This window comes from Coregonus lavaretus (genome assembly GCF_964263955.1).
Source record: "Coregonus lavaretus genome assembly, chromosome: 5".
NCBI classification, from domain to species: Eukaryota; Metazoa; Chordata; class Actinopteri; order Salmoniformes; family Salmonidae; genus Coregonus; species Coregonus lavaretus.
The window spans coordinates 16,759,767-16,777,642 of record NC_139992.1 but is presented as its reverse complement, the minus strand read 5'-3'; positions in this window follow the sequence as shown (position 1 = coordinate 16,777,642).

Sequence of the window (17,876 nt, the reverse complement as noted above, 5' to 3'; positions counted from 1 at the left end):
ATGTGACACTTAGATTGCACACAGGTGGACTTTATTTAACTAATTATGTGATCTCTGAAGGTAATTGGTTGCACCAGATCTTATTTAAGGGCTTCATTGCAAAGGGGGTGAATACATATGCACGCAATACTTTTCCGTTATTTATTTTGTAGAATTTTTTGAAACAAGTTATTTTTTTCATTTCACTTCACCAATTTGGGCTATTTTGTGTATGTCCATTACATGAAATCCAAATAAAAATCAATTTAAATTACAGGTTGTAAATGCAACAAAATAGGAAAAACGGCAAGGGGGATGAATACTTTTACAAGGCACTGTACATATGAGATTGGTAATGCAAGAAATGTAGACACTGGTTTGGTGCTGGAGATAATGAATAAGAGGTTGAAAAGTGGTGGAATTGTCCTTTAAGGTTGTCTTCCTCTACAACATTGGAATGGGTTACCAAGTGACATACTATCAATAACATTTGAACTAACTACTAACCCTAACCTTAACCCTTATCCTAACCCTAAACTTAACCCTTACCTTAATCCTAGCCCTAACCCTTACCCTAACAGCAATGAACGGGGTTCACAGGATGACTGAAAGAACACAAAATCAGTTGGATAGCAAATCAAGCACTATATCATGTAGGAACTACAGTGCCTTCAGAAAGTATTCATACCCGTTGACTTATTCCACATTTTATTGTGTTACAGCCAGAATTCAAAATAAATAAATAAAAAATCCTCACCCTTCTACACACAATACCCCATAACGTGTTTTTAGAAATGTTTGCACATGTATTGAAAATGAAATATATACATACATAATTTATATAGTATTCACACCCCTGATTCAATACATGTTAGAATCACCACAGACAGAAGTTGGCAGATCGTCTGTACCGTCTTCAGACGAGTCTCCTGACACTGTGGAGGTTGTAGAGCAAAACGGAAAACACTATCGTGTTCGTGAGTCTATCATCTTTCCATAGAGTTTGTAGGTCAAACCAAAGATTTTTGGGATGCCTCATGGTCTGACAAACACCGCTCTAGCTCTGTCACCTTTCACCGCAGATGGGGAAGATTGAGAAGCATCCAATGCAAATCAAGTGATATCTTAAACTAATGGATTTTTATGGGGAGATTTTTTATTATGCTAATTAGATTTACGCGGGGGCGTGGAAATCGACTTTAGGTGGTTTTAAGCAAACTTTTACTCCTGAACTTATTTAGGCTTGCAATAACAAAGGAGTTGAATACTTATTGACTCAAGATATTTCAGCTTTTCATTTTTAATTAATTTGTAAACATTTCTCAAAACATAATTCCACTCTGACATTATGGGGTATTGTGTGTAGGCCAGTGACACATCATCTCAATTCAATCCATTTAAAATTCAGGCTGTAACACAACAAAATGTGTTCAGCATTAGGAAAGACACCTATGAGGGTTTAAGTGAGACTGCTTATAACAGCACCACCTATAGGCCAATCGGTGCCATTATATATTCTCCATGTTACTCATGGCCTCTAGTTTCTGTGTGCCAAATTAGAAAAAAAAGTGACCAATCTATGCTTGAATTATTTGATCATGTCAAGAAAAATAAATGCTAAGGATTCAGAGAATAACAATAGGTTTCACAGCTTCACTGTGAACCCCTAATTACAGATTTATTGAGTAATCTTAGAATCATCAAATCAAATCAAAATTTTGTTGTCACTTACACGTGTTTAGCAGATGTTATAGCAGGTGTAGCGAAATGCTTGTGCTTCTAGCTCCAACAGTGCAGTAATATCTAACAAGTAAAATCTAACAATTTCACAACATATACCCAATACACACAAAACTAGTAAGGAATGGGATTTAAGAATATATACATATGGACAAGCAATGACAGCAATGACAGAGCGGCATTGACTAAGATACAGTAGAATATTATAGAATATAATGCAGTATATACATATGAGATGAGTAGTGCAAGATATGTAAAGATTATTAAAGTGACCAGTGTTCCATTTCTTAAAGTGGCCAGTGATTTCAATAGGCAGCAGCAGCCTCTAATGTGCTAGTGATAGTCATTGGGGGGGAATTCAACTTGAATTCAACAACAAATGTCACCATGTCAATGGACTTTGGTTCAATGTTGGGTGAAAAAAAGATAAAATGCCCTTAGTTGATGACTTTTTGCAAATCAAAATCAGTTTTCCACATTGATTCAACGTCATCACATTGATTTCTTCGGTTGAAATGACGTGGAGCAACATTGATTCAACCAGTTTTTGCCCAGTGGGAAGCCAGTGCCAGCAAGGTACGTGTTTGGGGTGGAGATCAAAGAAATGGAGGTGTGACAGAGGTGTGTCTACATATATGCCATATTATGACCTTGAATTAATTCCACCACCATTACACACAAAGAAACAATGAATAACCAATGTGTAGCTCAGTTGGTAGAGCATGGCGTTTGCAACGCCAGGGTTGTGGGTTCGATTCCCACGGGGGGCCAGTATGAAAATGTATGCACTCACTAAAACTGTAAGTCGCTCTGGATAAGAGCGTCTGCTAAATGACTAAAATCTCAAATCTAATAAGATCAAGCAAACTGTCGGTTCCAAGTGGAAAAACATTGACTTTATTTTTTCCGATAGAAATAACAACAATCTCCATGCACTGTAATTTATAAATTGATAAGAGCTACTGATAAGAGCTAGGTAAATGAGTAATCCGTTTGGAAAAGGGCACTGTAAATATAAATGACAATTGTTTTAGATCTATTTTACCTTATGATCGCTAGAGACATATGTGAAACCAGTCATATTTCAGGGAACTGAAAAGCAGGTATTTTGTTATCTTTTTCACAGTGAAGTATAAATAGCTGTGTCGTTATTCAGAATTGTAATTGTAGGCCTATGGCGTCATAATTTTCGGGGCTGAAATTTGGAGACCCAAGCCCAGGCTGTAGCCTACGGAAAACGGTGCGCACAGACAGTAGCGCTGAACCTACCAAGTTGAATTTTTTTATTATATTCCTGGATTTAAAAAAAAAACATTTCTATTATGTTAAATATTAGCCTCTATCGGTAGCCACCGTCAGTAATACCCACATACATCATAACTGTCACTTCAATTTGTAGCCTACATTTAGCATGATTCAGTTACATCATTAGTTTATTTTTCCTTCTTAGCAGCATAAGTGTGTGTGTGCGCGTGTGCATATTACTGATCAGCCTTGCTTCATTGCTTGACTTTCCCAACAGGTAGCTCAGCTGAGTGAGAGGCCAACATCTTATTCCATTGCGAGGAGGAATGGATTTTAAAAAACACTCAGCTCCCAATAAATATTAATCTGTGGATGGGCAAAAATTTATTTTAACAGCGGAGGTAGCCATGACGGTCTCAAAGTTTTATTCAGAGAGAGAGAGAGCAAGAGAAAGAATGAGAACGGTGGGAAAGAGAGGGAGAAAGAGAGAGAGGGAGAGAGTATTTATCTGTGAGACTGCAGCAGGTGCTGCCTCTACACGCGCTCACACGCACGCACATGCACATACAGTGTTTTATAGCTCATCTCATGCAATTGTTTACATTTTGCCATGAGGATAAGAGAACATTTTGCAGTTTTAAAGTAAATGTCCAGTGAAAATCGAACTTTTAAACATTCATATTCTGTTAACTCATCAGTATTTGTGGCCAAAGCATAAATTGGAGGAAAAAAACCCACTCAAACTTTTATCTCAAACAAACCGTTTAAAAAATACTTGCTATTTCCTCATAGAGGATGATGTCATCCTCCTGAGGAGGATGAGCTGGCAAATCAGCGGTCTAGTCGCATGAATATTTTTAATGACCACTATACGCCCATACCATTCTGTTGTTGGGGTAAGCCCACACCATTCCAACACAGAAAAGCTTCTTTGTAACATACTTAATTACCATTTTTAGGAAAAGAAACTATTTCACTCATATTGTCATTAATTATAGGTCATATTTCATAGACATCTTGAAACCCTGGACAGTTACTTTAAAGGTCGACTTTGGCCCAAAATGCTAAAATAATGGCTTTAAACTGTATAACTGTGTCACGCCCTGGCTCTAGGGACTCTTTTATGTTGAGCCAGGGTGTGTAGTGTCTATGTTTTGTGTTCTATGTTCACAATCTAGTTTATGTGTTTCTATGTTGGCCGGGGTGGTTCTCAATCAGAGGCAACGTGAATCAGCTGTTGCTTGTTGTCTCTGATTGGGAACCATACTTAGGCAGCCTATTGTGCACTTGTCTTTTGTGGGATCTTGTTCCGTGTTGGTTTGTGTGTATGACCGAGGACTTCACGTTCCGTTTTGTTGTTTTTGTTCGTGTGGTGAATTATAATAAAGGATGTACGCATTTCACACTGCGCCTTGGTCTGCTTCGTATGACGATCGTGACAGAAGATCCCACCAATACTGGACCAAGCAGCGTGTCCAGGAGCACACGCAGGAGGTAACGTTAGTGGATGTCCTCCTCGGTTGGGGGAAGATTAAGGAGGAGGAGGCCGTCCGTTACCGGAGGGCGATGAAAGGGGAGACCCAGGCAGGAGAGGAGAAGCGGCGCTAACCGGGTCGTCGTCGGACAGGCGAGAGGCACCCCCAATAATTTTTTTTGGGGGGGCACATGGCATGGACGACGGGGCTGCTGGAGGCAGATAAAGGGCGAGTTTGTGGACATGGAGAGAAGGCCACCAGGTTACGGGGGCCATTGGTCATTAGAGGGAAGGAAAGTGTAGAGGCACGGTGAGAGGTACTGAAGTGTGTTACCAGTCCGGTCCGGCCCGTTCCTGATCCCCGTATAAGGCCAGTGGTGTGTGTTCCAAGTGTGGTCCGGCCTGTTCCTGTCCCTCGCACCAAGCCTGTGATGCACGTCGCCAGCCCGGCCCGGCCTGTTCCTGCCCCTCGCACCAAGCCAATGGTGCGCGTCATCAGCCCGGCCCGGCCTGTTCCTGCCCCTCGCACCAAGCCTATGGTGCGCGTCGCCAGCCCGGTCCGGCCCGTCCCTGCTCCCCGCACCAAGCCAATGGTGCGCGTCGCCAGCCCGGTCCGGCCCGTCCCTGCTCCCCGCACCAAGCCAATGGTGCGCGTCGCCAGCCCGGCCCGGCCTGTTCCTGCTCCCCGCACCAAGCCTGTGGTGCGCGTCGCCAGCCCAGCCCGGCCCGTTCCTGCTCCCCGCACCAAGCCAGGGGTGCGCGTCGTCAGCCCGGTCTGGCCCATTCCTGCTCCCCGCACCAAGCCTGTGGTGCGCATCGTCAGCCCGGTCCGGCCCGTTCCTGCTCCCCGCACCAAGCCAGGGGTGCGCGTCGTCAGCCCGGTCCGGCCCATTCCTGCTCCCCGCACCAAGCCTGTGGTGCGCGTCGTCAGTCCGGCACAGCCCGTGCCCGTTTCACCGGTGCCTGGTCAGGTACCGGTCAGCTGCTCCACACCGGAGCCTAAGCAATCCGCTCCACCAATGTCCAGTCCAGCTCCAGCCAGTGGGGCCAGACCAGACCAGGGGCGCTACGGGGGGGTTGTTAGAGGGTGGTGGTCACGCCCGGAGCCGGCTCCGCCTCCGAGGAGGAATGCCCACCCGGCCCCTCCCCTGTTGGGTTTATGTTGGCGCGGTTGCAGTCCGCGCCTTTGGGGGGGGGGGGTACTGTCACGCCCTGGCTCTAGGGACTCTTTTATGTTGAGCCAGGGGGTGTAGTGTCTATGTTTTGTGTTCTATGTTCACGATCTAGTTTATGTGTTTCTATGTTGGCCGGGGTGGTTCTCAATCAGAGGCAACGTGAATCAGCTGTTGCTTGTTGTCTCTGATTGGGAACCATACTTAGGCAGCCTATTGTGGGATCTTGTTCTGTGTTGGTTTGTGTGTATGACCGAGGACTTCACGTTTCGTTTTGTTGTTTTTGTTCGTGTGGTGAATTATAATAAAGGATGTACGCATTTCACGCTGCGCCTTGGTCTGCTTCGTATGACGATCGTGACAAACTGATCAATGCACCATCATACCAGGTCAATGAATTCTTAAAAGCAAAACAAAATGGATGAATAAGATATTTGGCTACAGAAGTACCATTTCTTACCGATCTCTACAGCTTCCGTCCAAAAACAAATGCTATGAAATGGGGTCAACACATACTGGAGTAGTTGCTGGCTAGCTCCAAGTGGCTAGCTTAGCTAACGATCTAGCACTGCACCAAATACCCTCGTTTCAGACTCCTAATTATCCCTACACCTCTGAAGACTCTAGCCACTTCCATGCCAGTCGGAAGAACTTAGGTGTTTCATCTCTGAATGCTCAAAAGTTGGTTTCTCCATTGACTGTTGGATAAGTCGAACCATGGGGTGTTAACAAGAGTGAAGAGTCAGTGAAAAAAGTTTAAGGCGCAAGGTGATTGTCTGTGGTCTATCAGATGTTCTGGATATGGCTGCAGTGGACATGGACGGTTGCTCCAGTTTTTCGTTCTGACGGCGTTTCTTCTCCGGTCTGCTGACACAATCAGGTCCTCAAACTCAAGGGAGCGCCAGCATGGGAATGTTATTGAAAATGCATCTGGGTCCTCTTGGTCTGTCTTCACATCCAACATCATGTCTTCAGTTGCCCCGCAAATTGCTGCTCAGCAGAGTGTTCTTTTGACTGACTGGCCAGAGCCTGTGAAATTACAGGAGACAATAAGTTATTCTACCCAATAAACAATCTTGAACACTGGAATCTCAAAGCTAAAAAGCACACACTAAAATCTGTGGAACAAGTCTCAACTTTTCAAAACTCAGTACTATATAAAAAAAAATTATGGACACACACACTCGCATTCAAACGCACACACGGACACACATACACACATGTAAATAGTACCATACATGCACTTAAACGCATACAGTTGGCCTTGCTGTTTTGATTGATGTCTGTGGGGGGGTCTCGGATGGTTGAGGGGCAGCTCTCAGGGAACTGTGGGGGGATATTGGATGGTTGGTGCCCTGGCAGTTGGGAGCTTGGGCCGGCGGCCGATAGGTCGCTGGTTTTGGTCCCCAATTTGACTTGGTGGGAGATCTGTCGACGTGCCCTTGGGCGGGGTGCTTGACCCTGGTTGCTCCTGTGGGTCGCTCTGGATGGGAGTTTCTGCTAGATGACTGAATGTAATGTAAATGTTGAGCGGCTTCACTGCAGGTAGATTGTATGTTTAAAAAATAAAATAAAAATGCATGGATTGCTCTGTCTGGGGTGTCCGACGACTTATGCCTCTCTCTTTCAGTCCAATACTGATTTGCAGCTGCATCTGAGTCAGTGTGGTGTGTTAGCAACGGTCATATGAACATGCTATGTTACAGTCCATGCATTTATGGGACTACTCAACCTTCAAACTCTGCCATGCTCCTCTCTCCATCTGTGTACCTTAGTCTCAGCTGACTGACCAGCAGACAGTACATGGGTGTTGTGAAGATTGTTCTTCCTGAGACATGACAAAGGAAAAACATGAAATTAAGTTTATGCATGATATTCGCACCACTATTTCATGCAACATATTTGCGAATGCTAAGATAAACATCATTCAACAACTTACCCTGATTGCTTGGTTGGTCTCCATTTCATTATTGATCAGTTTTGGCTCATTTATTACTGGGCCTTTCAGGCCCCTGATTATTTTTTCAATGTCATTCCATTAGAAACTTTTATTAGAATAGTTTTTTGTTAGTGTGATGTAGCTTACTTGGGATTTCACCACCATATTTTTATCTGTTCAACAACACAGTTACAGGTCAAGCTCACACAAGTTGCAACAAATGCCTACATACATTTCCATGGAAATGGGTGAAAAAGCAGATTACTCCATCATGCACTGGACGGACAACAATGTACAGCAACGTTAGAATAAAGTTCACAAAATACAAGGGAGTACGTGGAAACAGGCGAAGACCAAGGCAGAGAGGAAAACAATAGATTGAAACTGGGGCCAGATTTTCTGAGCTATTCAAATTGCCATATTTCATGCCCATAAACATGGCTGTAGTGTACCCTATGCATAATCTTTTACTGGGGACAGCAAAACACGTTTTACCATCTGGTAGAATATTGGTGTGCTGGATGATGGATTACTAAGAAATATTCAGCTTAAAATTGATGCACTGAAAGCACCTGCAGACATTAGCCAACTACCCGCTCAAATCTCAGGGTTTTCTCATTTCAATGCACAAGAATGGAAGAATTTGACATGCATTCACTCTTAACGGACTTGTGGAGGATGCCCATTATGATTGCTGGACCCTTTTTTGTCAATGCCTGTACCATCTTATATACAATATACTGTATGTCACAATAGAGCTAGTGCGAGAGGCTCATAGCCAATTGCAACAGTTCTGTGAGAGCTTTGCAAGGTTGTATGTATAACAGTATTGGACACCTCCATATCCACTTTTATTTTAATTGGCAAGATTAGCAAACTTAGGCATGACATGCCTGCAATAATTGCTGACGCTACACATCCAAGTATATCTGACCAAATAATGAAAGACAGGCATTGTAATTTTGAATTTCATAAAGTGAGTGTGGAAGAGGTGAAAAAAAGTATTGTTGTCTATCAACAATGACAAGCCACCAGGGTCTGACAACTTGGATGGAAAATTACTGAGGATAATAGTGGACGATATTGCCACTCCTATTTGCCATATTTTCAATTTAAACCTACTAGAATGTGTGTGCCCCAAGGCTTGGAGGGAAGCAAAAGTCATTCCGCAACCTAAAAATGGTAAAGACCCCTTTACTGGCTCAAATAGCCGACCAATTAGCCTGTTACCAACCCTTAGTAAACTATTGGAAGAAATTGTGTTTGACCAGATACAATGCTATTTTACAGTAAACAAATAAACAACAAACTTTCAGCATGCTTATAGAGAAGGACATTCAACAAGCACAGCACTGACACAAATGACTGATGATTGGCTGAGAGAAATTGATGATAAAAAGTTGTGGGGGCTGTTTTGTTAGACTTCAGTGCGGCTTTTGACATTAACGATCATAGTCTGCTGCTGGAAAAACTGATGTGTTATGGCTTTACTCCACCTGCTATACTGTGGATACAGCGTTACCTGTCTAACAGAACACAGAGGGTGTTCTTTAATGGAAGCCTCTCCAATATAATCCAGGTAGAATCAGGAATTCCCCAGGGCAGCTGTCTAGGCCCATTACTTTATTCAAACTTTACTAATGACATGCCACTGGCTTTGAGTAAAGCCAGCGTGTCTATGTATGCGGATGACTCAACACTATACATGTCAGCTACTACAGCGACTGAAATGACTGCAACACTTAACAAAGAGTTGCAGTTAGTTTCAGAGTGGGTGGCAAGGAATAAGTTAGTCCTAAATATTTATAAAACTAAAAGCATTGTATTTGGGACAAATCATTCACTAAACCCTAAACCTCAACTAAATCTTGTAATAAATAATGTGGAAATTGAACAAGTTGAGGTGACTAAACTGCTTGGAGTAACCCTGGATTGTAAACGGTCATGGTCAAAACATATTGATACAACATTAGCTAAGATGGGGAGAAGTATGTCCATAATAAAGCGCTGCTCTACCTTCTTAACAGCACTATCAACAAGGCAGGTCCTACAGGCCCTAGTTTTGTCACAACTGGTTACTGTTCAGTCGTGTGGTCAGGTGCCACAAAAAATGACTTAGGAAAATTGCAATTGGCTCAGAACAGGGCAGCACGGCTGGCCCTTGGATGTACACAGAGAGCTAATATTAATAAAATGCATGTCGATCTCTCCTGGCTCAAAGTGGAGGAGAGATTGACTTCATCAATAGTTGTGTTTATGAGAGGTGTTGACATGTTGGGTGCACCGAGCTGTCTGTTTTAGCTACTGGCGCACAGCTCGGTCACCCATGCATACCCTACAAGAGATGCCACCAGAGGTCTCTTCACAGTCCCCAAGTCCAGAACAGACTATGGGAGGCGCACAGTACTACATAGAGCCATGACTACATGGAACTCTTTTCCACATCAAGTAACTGATGCAAATAGTAAAATTAGATTTAAAAAACAGTATAACAAAACACCTTATGGAACAGTGGGGACTGTGAAGCAACACAAACATAGGCGCAGACACATGCATACACACACACGATAACATACGCACTATACACACACACATGTAGATATGTGGTAGTGGTGTAGTAGGGGCCTGAGGGCACACAGTGTGTTGTGAAATCTGTGAATGTATTGTAATGTTTTAAAATTGTATGAACTGCCTTAATTTTGCAGGAACCCAAGAAGAGTAGCTGCTGCCTTGGCAACAGCTAATGGGAACAATAATAAATACAAAAATACCAAAAAATACTTGAAGAAATGCATTTTGGACTATGGTCCAGTATATGCTTTTTTGTGCTTTCCATTTGAGCGAGCAAATGGTTTCATAGGTAGACCAATAATCACAGCATCTAAATTCAGTTAATAAGAAAGGTTTTAACATTTTTTAATTTAGCAGACGCTCTTATCCAGAGCGGCTTACAGGAGCAATTATTTTTTTATTTAACATTTATTTGACTAGGCAAGTCAGTTAAGAACAAATTCTTATTTACAATGATGGCCAACCAAAAGGCAAAAGGCCTCCTGCAGGGACGGGGTCTGGGATTAAAAAATTAATAAATAAATATATAAATATAGGACCAAATACATATCACAACAAGAGAGACAACACAACACTACATAAAGAGAGACCTAAGACAACAACATATCATGGCAGCAACACACGACAACACAGCAAGGTAGCAACCCAACATGAAAACAACATGGTAGCAACACAAGACATGGTACAAATATTATTAGGCACACACAATAGCACACAGGAAAAGAAGGTAGAGACAACAATACATCACGCGAAGCAGACACAACTGTCAGATAGAGTGTCCATGATTGAGTCTTTGACTGAAGAGATGGAGATAAAACTGTCCAGTTTGAGTGTTTTTTGCAGCTCGATCCAGTGGCTAGCTGCAGCGAACTGGAAAGAGGAGCGACCCAGGGATGTGTGTGCTTTGGGGACCTTTAACAAAATGTGTCTGGCAGAACGGGTGTTGTATGTGGAGGATGAGGGCTGCAGTAGGTATCTCAGATAGGGGGGAGTGAGCCCTAAGAGGGTTATGTAAATAAGCATCAACCAGTGTGTCTTGCGACGGGTATACAGAGATGACCAGTTTACAGAGGAGTATAGAGTGCAGTGATGAGTCCTATAAGGAGCATTGGTGGCAAATCTGATGGCCGAATGGTAAAGAAAAATGAAGTGCCTTGCTCAAGGGCACATCGGCAGATTTTTCACCTAGTCTGCTTCGGGATATAAACCAGCGCCCTTTCGGTTACTGGCCCAATGCGCTTAACCACTAGGCTACCTTCCCAAGAGGTTAATAGCATGGTCTGGCCAACTGACTTTGATGATATGAAAAACTTGTTAGCAGGCGGCCACGAGAGAGATGACATACATGTAGGTAGGTGGCAGGTAGCTTAGTGGTTAAGAGCGTTGTGCCAGTAACCGAAATATCGCTGGTTCTAATCCCCGAGCCGACTAGATGAAAAATCTGTCGATGTGCCCTTGAGCAAGGCACTTAACCCTAATTGCTCCTGTAAGTCGCTCTGGATAAGAGCGTCTGCTAAATGACTAAAATGAAATAAAATGAATGATGGTACCAAGTTCTTACATGCCATTGATCAGAGTGAGAATAAGGATCTGACCAGTGTTGAATTTGCAGTGAGTTGAGATATTATTTGCCTGCCCCCTAAACAGCTGTTTGTCATAGCCATTGAAGATAGGAATGATCTGTATAGTGTCTTCACATTAATGTATCCAAACAAAGGATCTCACCATTGTACATTTGACTGAACAACATGATAAGGTAGACATGCTGGGAGAGGTTATAAGCACTGATCAAAGTAAAAGGTTTCGCTCATCATATCTACTTGCAAAGTGGTTCACCACAGACAGACAGACGGGCCTACCACGCATTCAATTAGATGCAGACCTAACACCAGGCAAAGTAACACAGTTCTCTTGTGATGTGCTTGTTGGTCCATGAAAACAGGCACATTTCTCATGTCATGGCTCTTGTAAATTGGTTCCAGAAACATCCGAATCAATATAATTTCAAGCCCCTTGTTGAGTTTTGGGGCAAGGCATTGGAATCTGTATCCGAGGCACAGTTTATTCCAGTTCAGAGAATTATGAAGCGCTGTGCATATTGCCGGTATAAAGTGCAGTTTGCCAGGACTATAGAGACAGTAACTGTGGTAGTACCCGTTTCAAGCAGGGCTGTTTGTTAGGCTTTAGGCTACTTGGAGGTAAAACAATGAGAAATCAAAGGGCCTAGCATTCGGAATTTGAGAGCAACTCTACTGTTCTTAAATTGTAGCAGCATAAAAACTTTGATTATTCATCATTGTGTTTATTTTGTCAAGTGTATCATACATTTTGTACGTTGTATTATCCTTTTTTTCATATGGAACTTTGCATTGTACTGTGAAACTGCTTGAGGTGTTAAAATCCCATTTGTCAACCAGCCTTTTTAGCTTGGCCTTTAATCAATGACGCCTTTGTGTTTTATGTTCTTTGATAACATTTGATTGCTTATTTCCGTGCTTGTTTTTTTTTCATTTTATTGTTTTAAGTGTGTTGCTATCTTAAATGCATTTCAAATAAAGTTTGAATTGAAAATTTGATTTGATTTTGGATCTTTAATTGATGATTGTGTCATGAATCCCGCTTCCTGAGTCTGTTTCTGCCTGTGTTGCCTGTTTTCTGTTCTGGAGTCTGTTTCCTGAGGTTCCTGAACGCACCCTGTCTGGTTGCCAGGCGACGAAGCTAGGCGGGAGATCTCTCTATTACCCGCACCTGCATCTCATCAGCTATCTGCACACCTGGTCCTGATCATCACCTCTCCACTTCATAAGCTCTGACCTGACATCCATTCCCTGACGGATCGTTAGCCATGAACAGTATGTTGTGTCAGCGTATCAGTCTCAAGTTTACTAGAGTTAGTTTTGTTGTTTTGTACTTTTTGCTTGCCGTGTACTCACCTCCGTTTACTCTGTCTACAGTCATTCTCCCGGAACATTCACCCCACCCCTGCCTGGTCGTCGGTGGCTTCTGTGACACCATTGGATCTGCCTATTCACTCCCACCAACTCACCTCCGCTGCCCGCTCCGTCTCCTGGATTATTCTGCTCCCACCTTGAGTCTGTAAATAAATACTCACCTTCGTTCTACTCACCTTGTCCTGGTCTGCTTCTGGGTTCTGCTTTAGAGAATCGTGACAGATTGTATGAATATACAGTAGACTCCATTAACTTTATAGTCTATCATTCTTAAGACGTTTTTAAAAATGAATGAACAAGGTTATAGGCATACCCCTCTCTCCATACCCAGTTCTCTTTTGCGGGAAAAAAGCCAGAGAAAGAAGCCAGAGAGCATCTAGGAGTTACTTCAGATGTCTCTCCCATCATGGCAGAGCAGCCTATCTGTCCCCGACTATCACATTAAACAGGGAGAGAAGATTATTAGTACCATCTTCAATTACCCCAGCTTCATCTCCCTCACTGAAGAAGAGGTCCCCATTAGTACATGGAGGGGCTGAAAGTGTGCGTCCCAAATGGCACCATGTTCCCTATATAGTGCAGTCCTATCGACCGGAGCTCCATCCCTCTGAAGAGGTCCCTGTTGGAACACGGAGGGGCAGGAATAATCTGAGAGGGGAAAAGGAGAGGGAAAAACAACCTCATCTCTATTTGAATCAAACCTTATTAATGTTTCACCATGTTAGACATGCACAGGGTTTTGAAGAGATGAAGAGGCCTTTCCAATGATTTTTTAACTGGGGGGGAAAAGAGACTATGGTTGTGTCCCGAATGACACCCTATATAGTGCACTACTTAGTCCACTACTCTAGTCAAAAGTACTGCACTATATAGGGATAGGTTGCCATTTCGGAAAGCAGCCTATGATTGGGTTCTACGGTAAAACTCCTCTCTTTCCTTCATCTCTCTCACTTGGGTCCTCCACAAAGTGCTCAGCAATCTTTGGGAGAGTGTTCAAGAGACCCAGTAAAGCAGGAGTTACAGTGGATGTTGGCTGACAAGGCAGGATGGGGCGACAAAGGGGAAGGCGAATTAGGTCTGGGGGCGGCAGGTAGCCTAGCGGTTAGAGCGTTAGGCCAGTAACCGTAAGGCCACTAGTTTGAATCTCTAAGCAGACATGTTGACAAATCTGTCAATTTGCCCTTGAGCAAGGCACTTAACCCTAATTGTTCCAGGGTCACTGTTGATAATGGCAGACCCTGGCTGTGACCCCGCTCAGGGAGATTTGGGATATGCAAAAAAATAATAATCAAAATCAAAATCACACGCACCCACCAAATGATTATACAGTACCAGTAAAAAGTTTGGACACACCTACTCATTCAAGGCTTTGTCTTTATTTTTACTATTTTTACTTTGTATAATAATAGTGAAGACATCAAAACTATGAAATAGCACATATGAAATCATGTAGTAACCAAAAAAGTGTTAAACAAATCAAAATAGATTTTATATTTGAGATTCTTGAGGGTTGCCAGATTGGAAAAAAATACAGTTCATTATTTAATTTATTTGGTATCGATGAAGGTATTTGATTGGGGAATGGGGATACATTTTTATGATGGGAAATTATAATACACACACATATACACACACACTCACTTTGTTTGTAGTCATGTTATAGCCAACTCTTGACTTTGTATTAATTATATTTTATAAAATATTTGTATCTAGTTGTCACTAGATTCATTATCTTTAACTGGTTAAATGTTTGTAGTTTTCATGTTTCAGTAATGATTAACATGGTTAAATAGTCATAAATCTCTGCTTGATTTAGCTTTTGGTATATTTGGCATTTTTATACATATTCTGTATTTCCACTGAAGAATTTATGTAAATTAGACAGTCACAGAGGATTTTCTTCTGAACTGGTCAGAGCATAGCACTTTCCATTCAGCTTCAGGCAACTTTTATTTAAGGCTTGATCACACCTGTAGTGAATACTTATATCCGTCACACCCATTGTTGGTTATCCAATGTTCACTAGATATATCAATGTAATTACACCCAACACAATGATGGAAAAACAGAACGCTTCCCACAACTAGATCACATAACTAGACGTGAGCTGGACATGATCCCAACGCTGCCACCAGTGGACCGGAAGAAAGTGAAAGCTGCAACAGGGACTCTAACCAGGGCTCATTCGTGGCAAAGTGAGTGGCAGTAGGCCTACAATGCTGGCATATGCCTTGTTGCAATAGCCTAAGTATATAATATGATTGACACGACTGTAATAATCATCATGAAACCTGTTTAACAGCATTGATATGGCTTAATTGGTCACAGTCCAGAATCGTTATAGAGGCAAATACCATGTAGTTGCACCAGGGGAATTTAAACCAAACAGATTTTTTTGCAGGTCTTCTGTTTACCCATATTTATGGATGAATTAATTTCATGGATGTATTAATTTCCCATCAGTATGAAAATGTATGCACTCACTAACTGTAAGTCGCTCTGTATAAGAGCGTCTGCTAAATGACTAAAATCTAAAATGTTAATGTAATGAAAACTACATTTTAGTCATTTAGCAGACGCTCTTATCCAGAGCGACTTACAGTTAGTGAATACATATTTTTTTTATACTGGCCCCCCGTGGGAATCGAACCCACAACCCTGGCATTGCAAACGCCATGCTCTATCAACTGAGCTACATCCCTGCCGGCCATTCCCTCCCCTACCATGGACGACGCTGGGCCAATTGTGCGCCGCCCATGAGTCTCCCGGTCGCGGCCGGCTGCGACAGAGCCTGGATTCGAAACAGGATCTCTAGTGGCACAGTTAGCACTGCTAGTGCCTTAGACCACTGCGCCACTCAGGAGTACTGTAAATGTATCCCCATTCCCCAATCAAATACCTTCATCGATACCACAAAAAAAAAAAAAAAAAACAGACAGAAACAGCTTTTTATTCCAATCTGGCAACCCTCATAAAATCCAACATAGCACCAGTATCCCAAAGTATTAAGCGAAAACAGGCATAGAAAACGGCATTGGCATTAATAGTTAATGGTTGATTTATAATATTGGATTGTTAACACGTTTGTTTTTTTATATGAATAAATGTGGGACACAAAAAAAGGCAGTGTAGAACACCATTGCCCAAAATGCATTTCTCCAATAACTTTCAAAAGATTGTTCCGAAGTTTGCCCCCCAAAAATGTATTTTCCTATTAATGAAGTCGCACAAAGATTTGTTTATTTTCCTACGAATGAACTCGCACAAAAAAATGTGTATTTTCACACAAATGAAGCCATAAAGAAACACACAAAAACGCACAAATTCTGATGAAATACTTTTTCTACATATTTGCACGAATTGAGTGTGAGATTGAGTTGTAATATTTGTTGGATGAGCATTTCGTGTCCAGCTGATTAGTTACGCCATGATGTTTTCATACATCATCATCTGATCCAGGAAGGAATTTTCCTAATGACAGTCAAGTGGTGAACAGCTGTTGTGATAGCATATGCGATGCAACAACAGCCCAAGTGCTGGAAAAAAAGGGGTTTGTGAAGAATGTCCAGAATATTTTGGTGTCTCATTAGTTACGCCGGTGAAGACAGTTGTGCCTGGAACCACATTGGATCTAATAGCCCTATCGAATCGATGTTGATCATCTGTTGTTGTCTGCTTGATTTACATCAGAAAGCATAATGAGTTCATGTTTTCATATGTTTTTGTGCCTAGGATTGGACACAGAGTCTACTGTGTGCAATTGTGTAGGATAGACTATTGCGCAACACCCAACGCTATTCCTATTAATTATTCTGGATCTAATAACAACAAATTACATAGCCTAGAGGTCTCATTCACAACATCATCTGGTAATGAAATAACATGACAAATACATTTTGTTTTCCATGTTACACCTGCAATTTTAAACAATACCAGGGGCTTGAAGTAGCTTACTTGAACTTGAATTTAGAAATTCAAGTACTGGAAAAGGACTACCTTGAAAATCTGACATTTCCTCAATTTGGTGCTTGAATAGTCCTTGTAAATATTGTAGACCATTTATAAGTTCTCCTGCTCCCTTATTATTATCCATGATTTCATTTTTTATCCGTTTTTGTGAGAGATGTGGGCACTTTGCTTTGTTTGCCGCTGCTTCAATTGAAGGAAGCTGCGCTACTCTGTTGCGGTAAAACCACATGTCGTTATTATGAGGATGACAACATCTAATGTTGGCTTCAACTTGGCTTTCCATACAAATCCTTCCATTAAAAAAGGAATCTGGTTTTTGGTCACTTTCTCATGATAAAAACAGTAATGGTGATATTCAAATGGTGAGATTAATGCTACCGCTATTCATGGATTTATTATGTGTGCCTACGTCGGCCACATACTGTAGGCTACAGAATAATTGCCATGAATGCATCCAATCTATTTAGTCAAGCAGTGGCCACAACTATCACATAGGTAAGGCAAAAAAAATGCATTATTCTTAAAGAGGTAATGGCCTTCTTCTTTTTACACATTTTGCATGCTTTTGGGGGGAGTAGGGGGTTCTATATTAGGCCTTATACAGTATGTACAATTATATAAATTATGCCATTGTATAACATTGAGGTCCTTGAAAACTACAATTAAGTGCTTGAAAAAGTCCCTGAAAGTCCTTGAATTTGACTTGCCAATGTCTGTATGGCCTCTGCTTACAGGATGTATAGTCCTAGGCCTATATTGTTGTATAGGTGGAGTTATGGGTCACTTTATTCCTCTAAGTACACATGGGGAACTGCATGACAACCCTTTTTATTTTT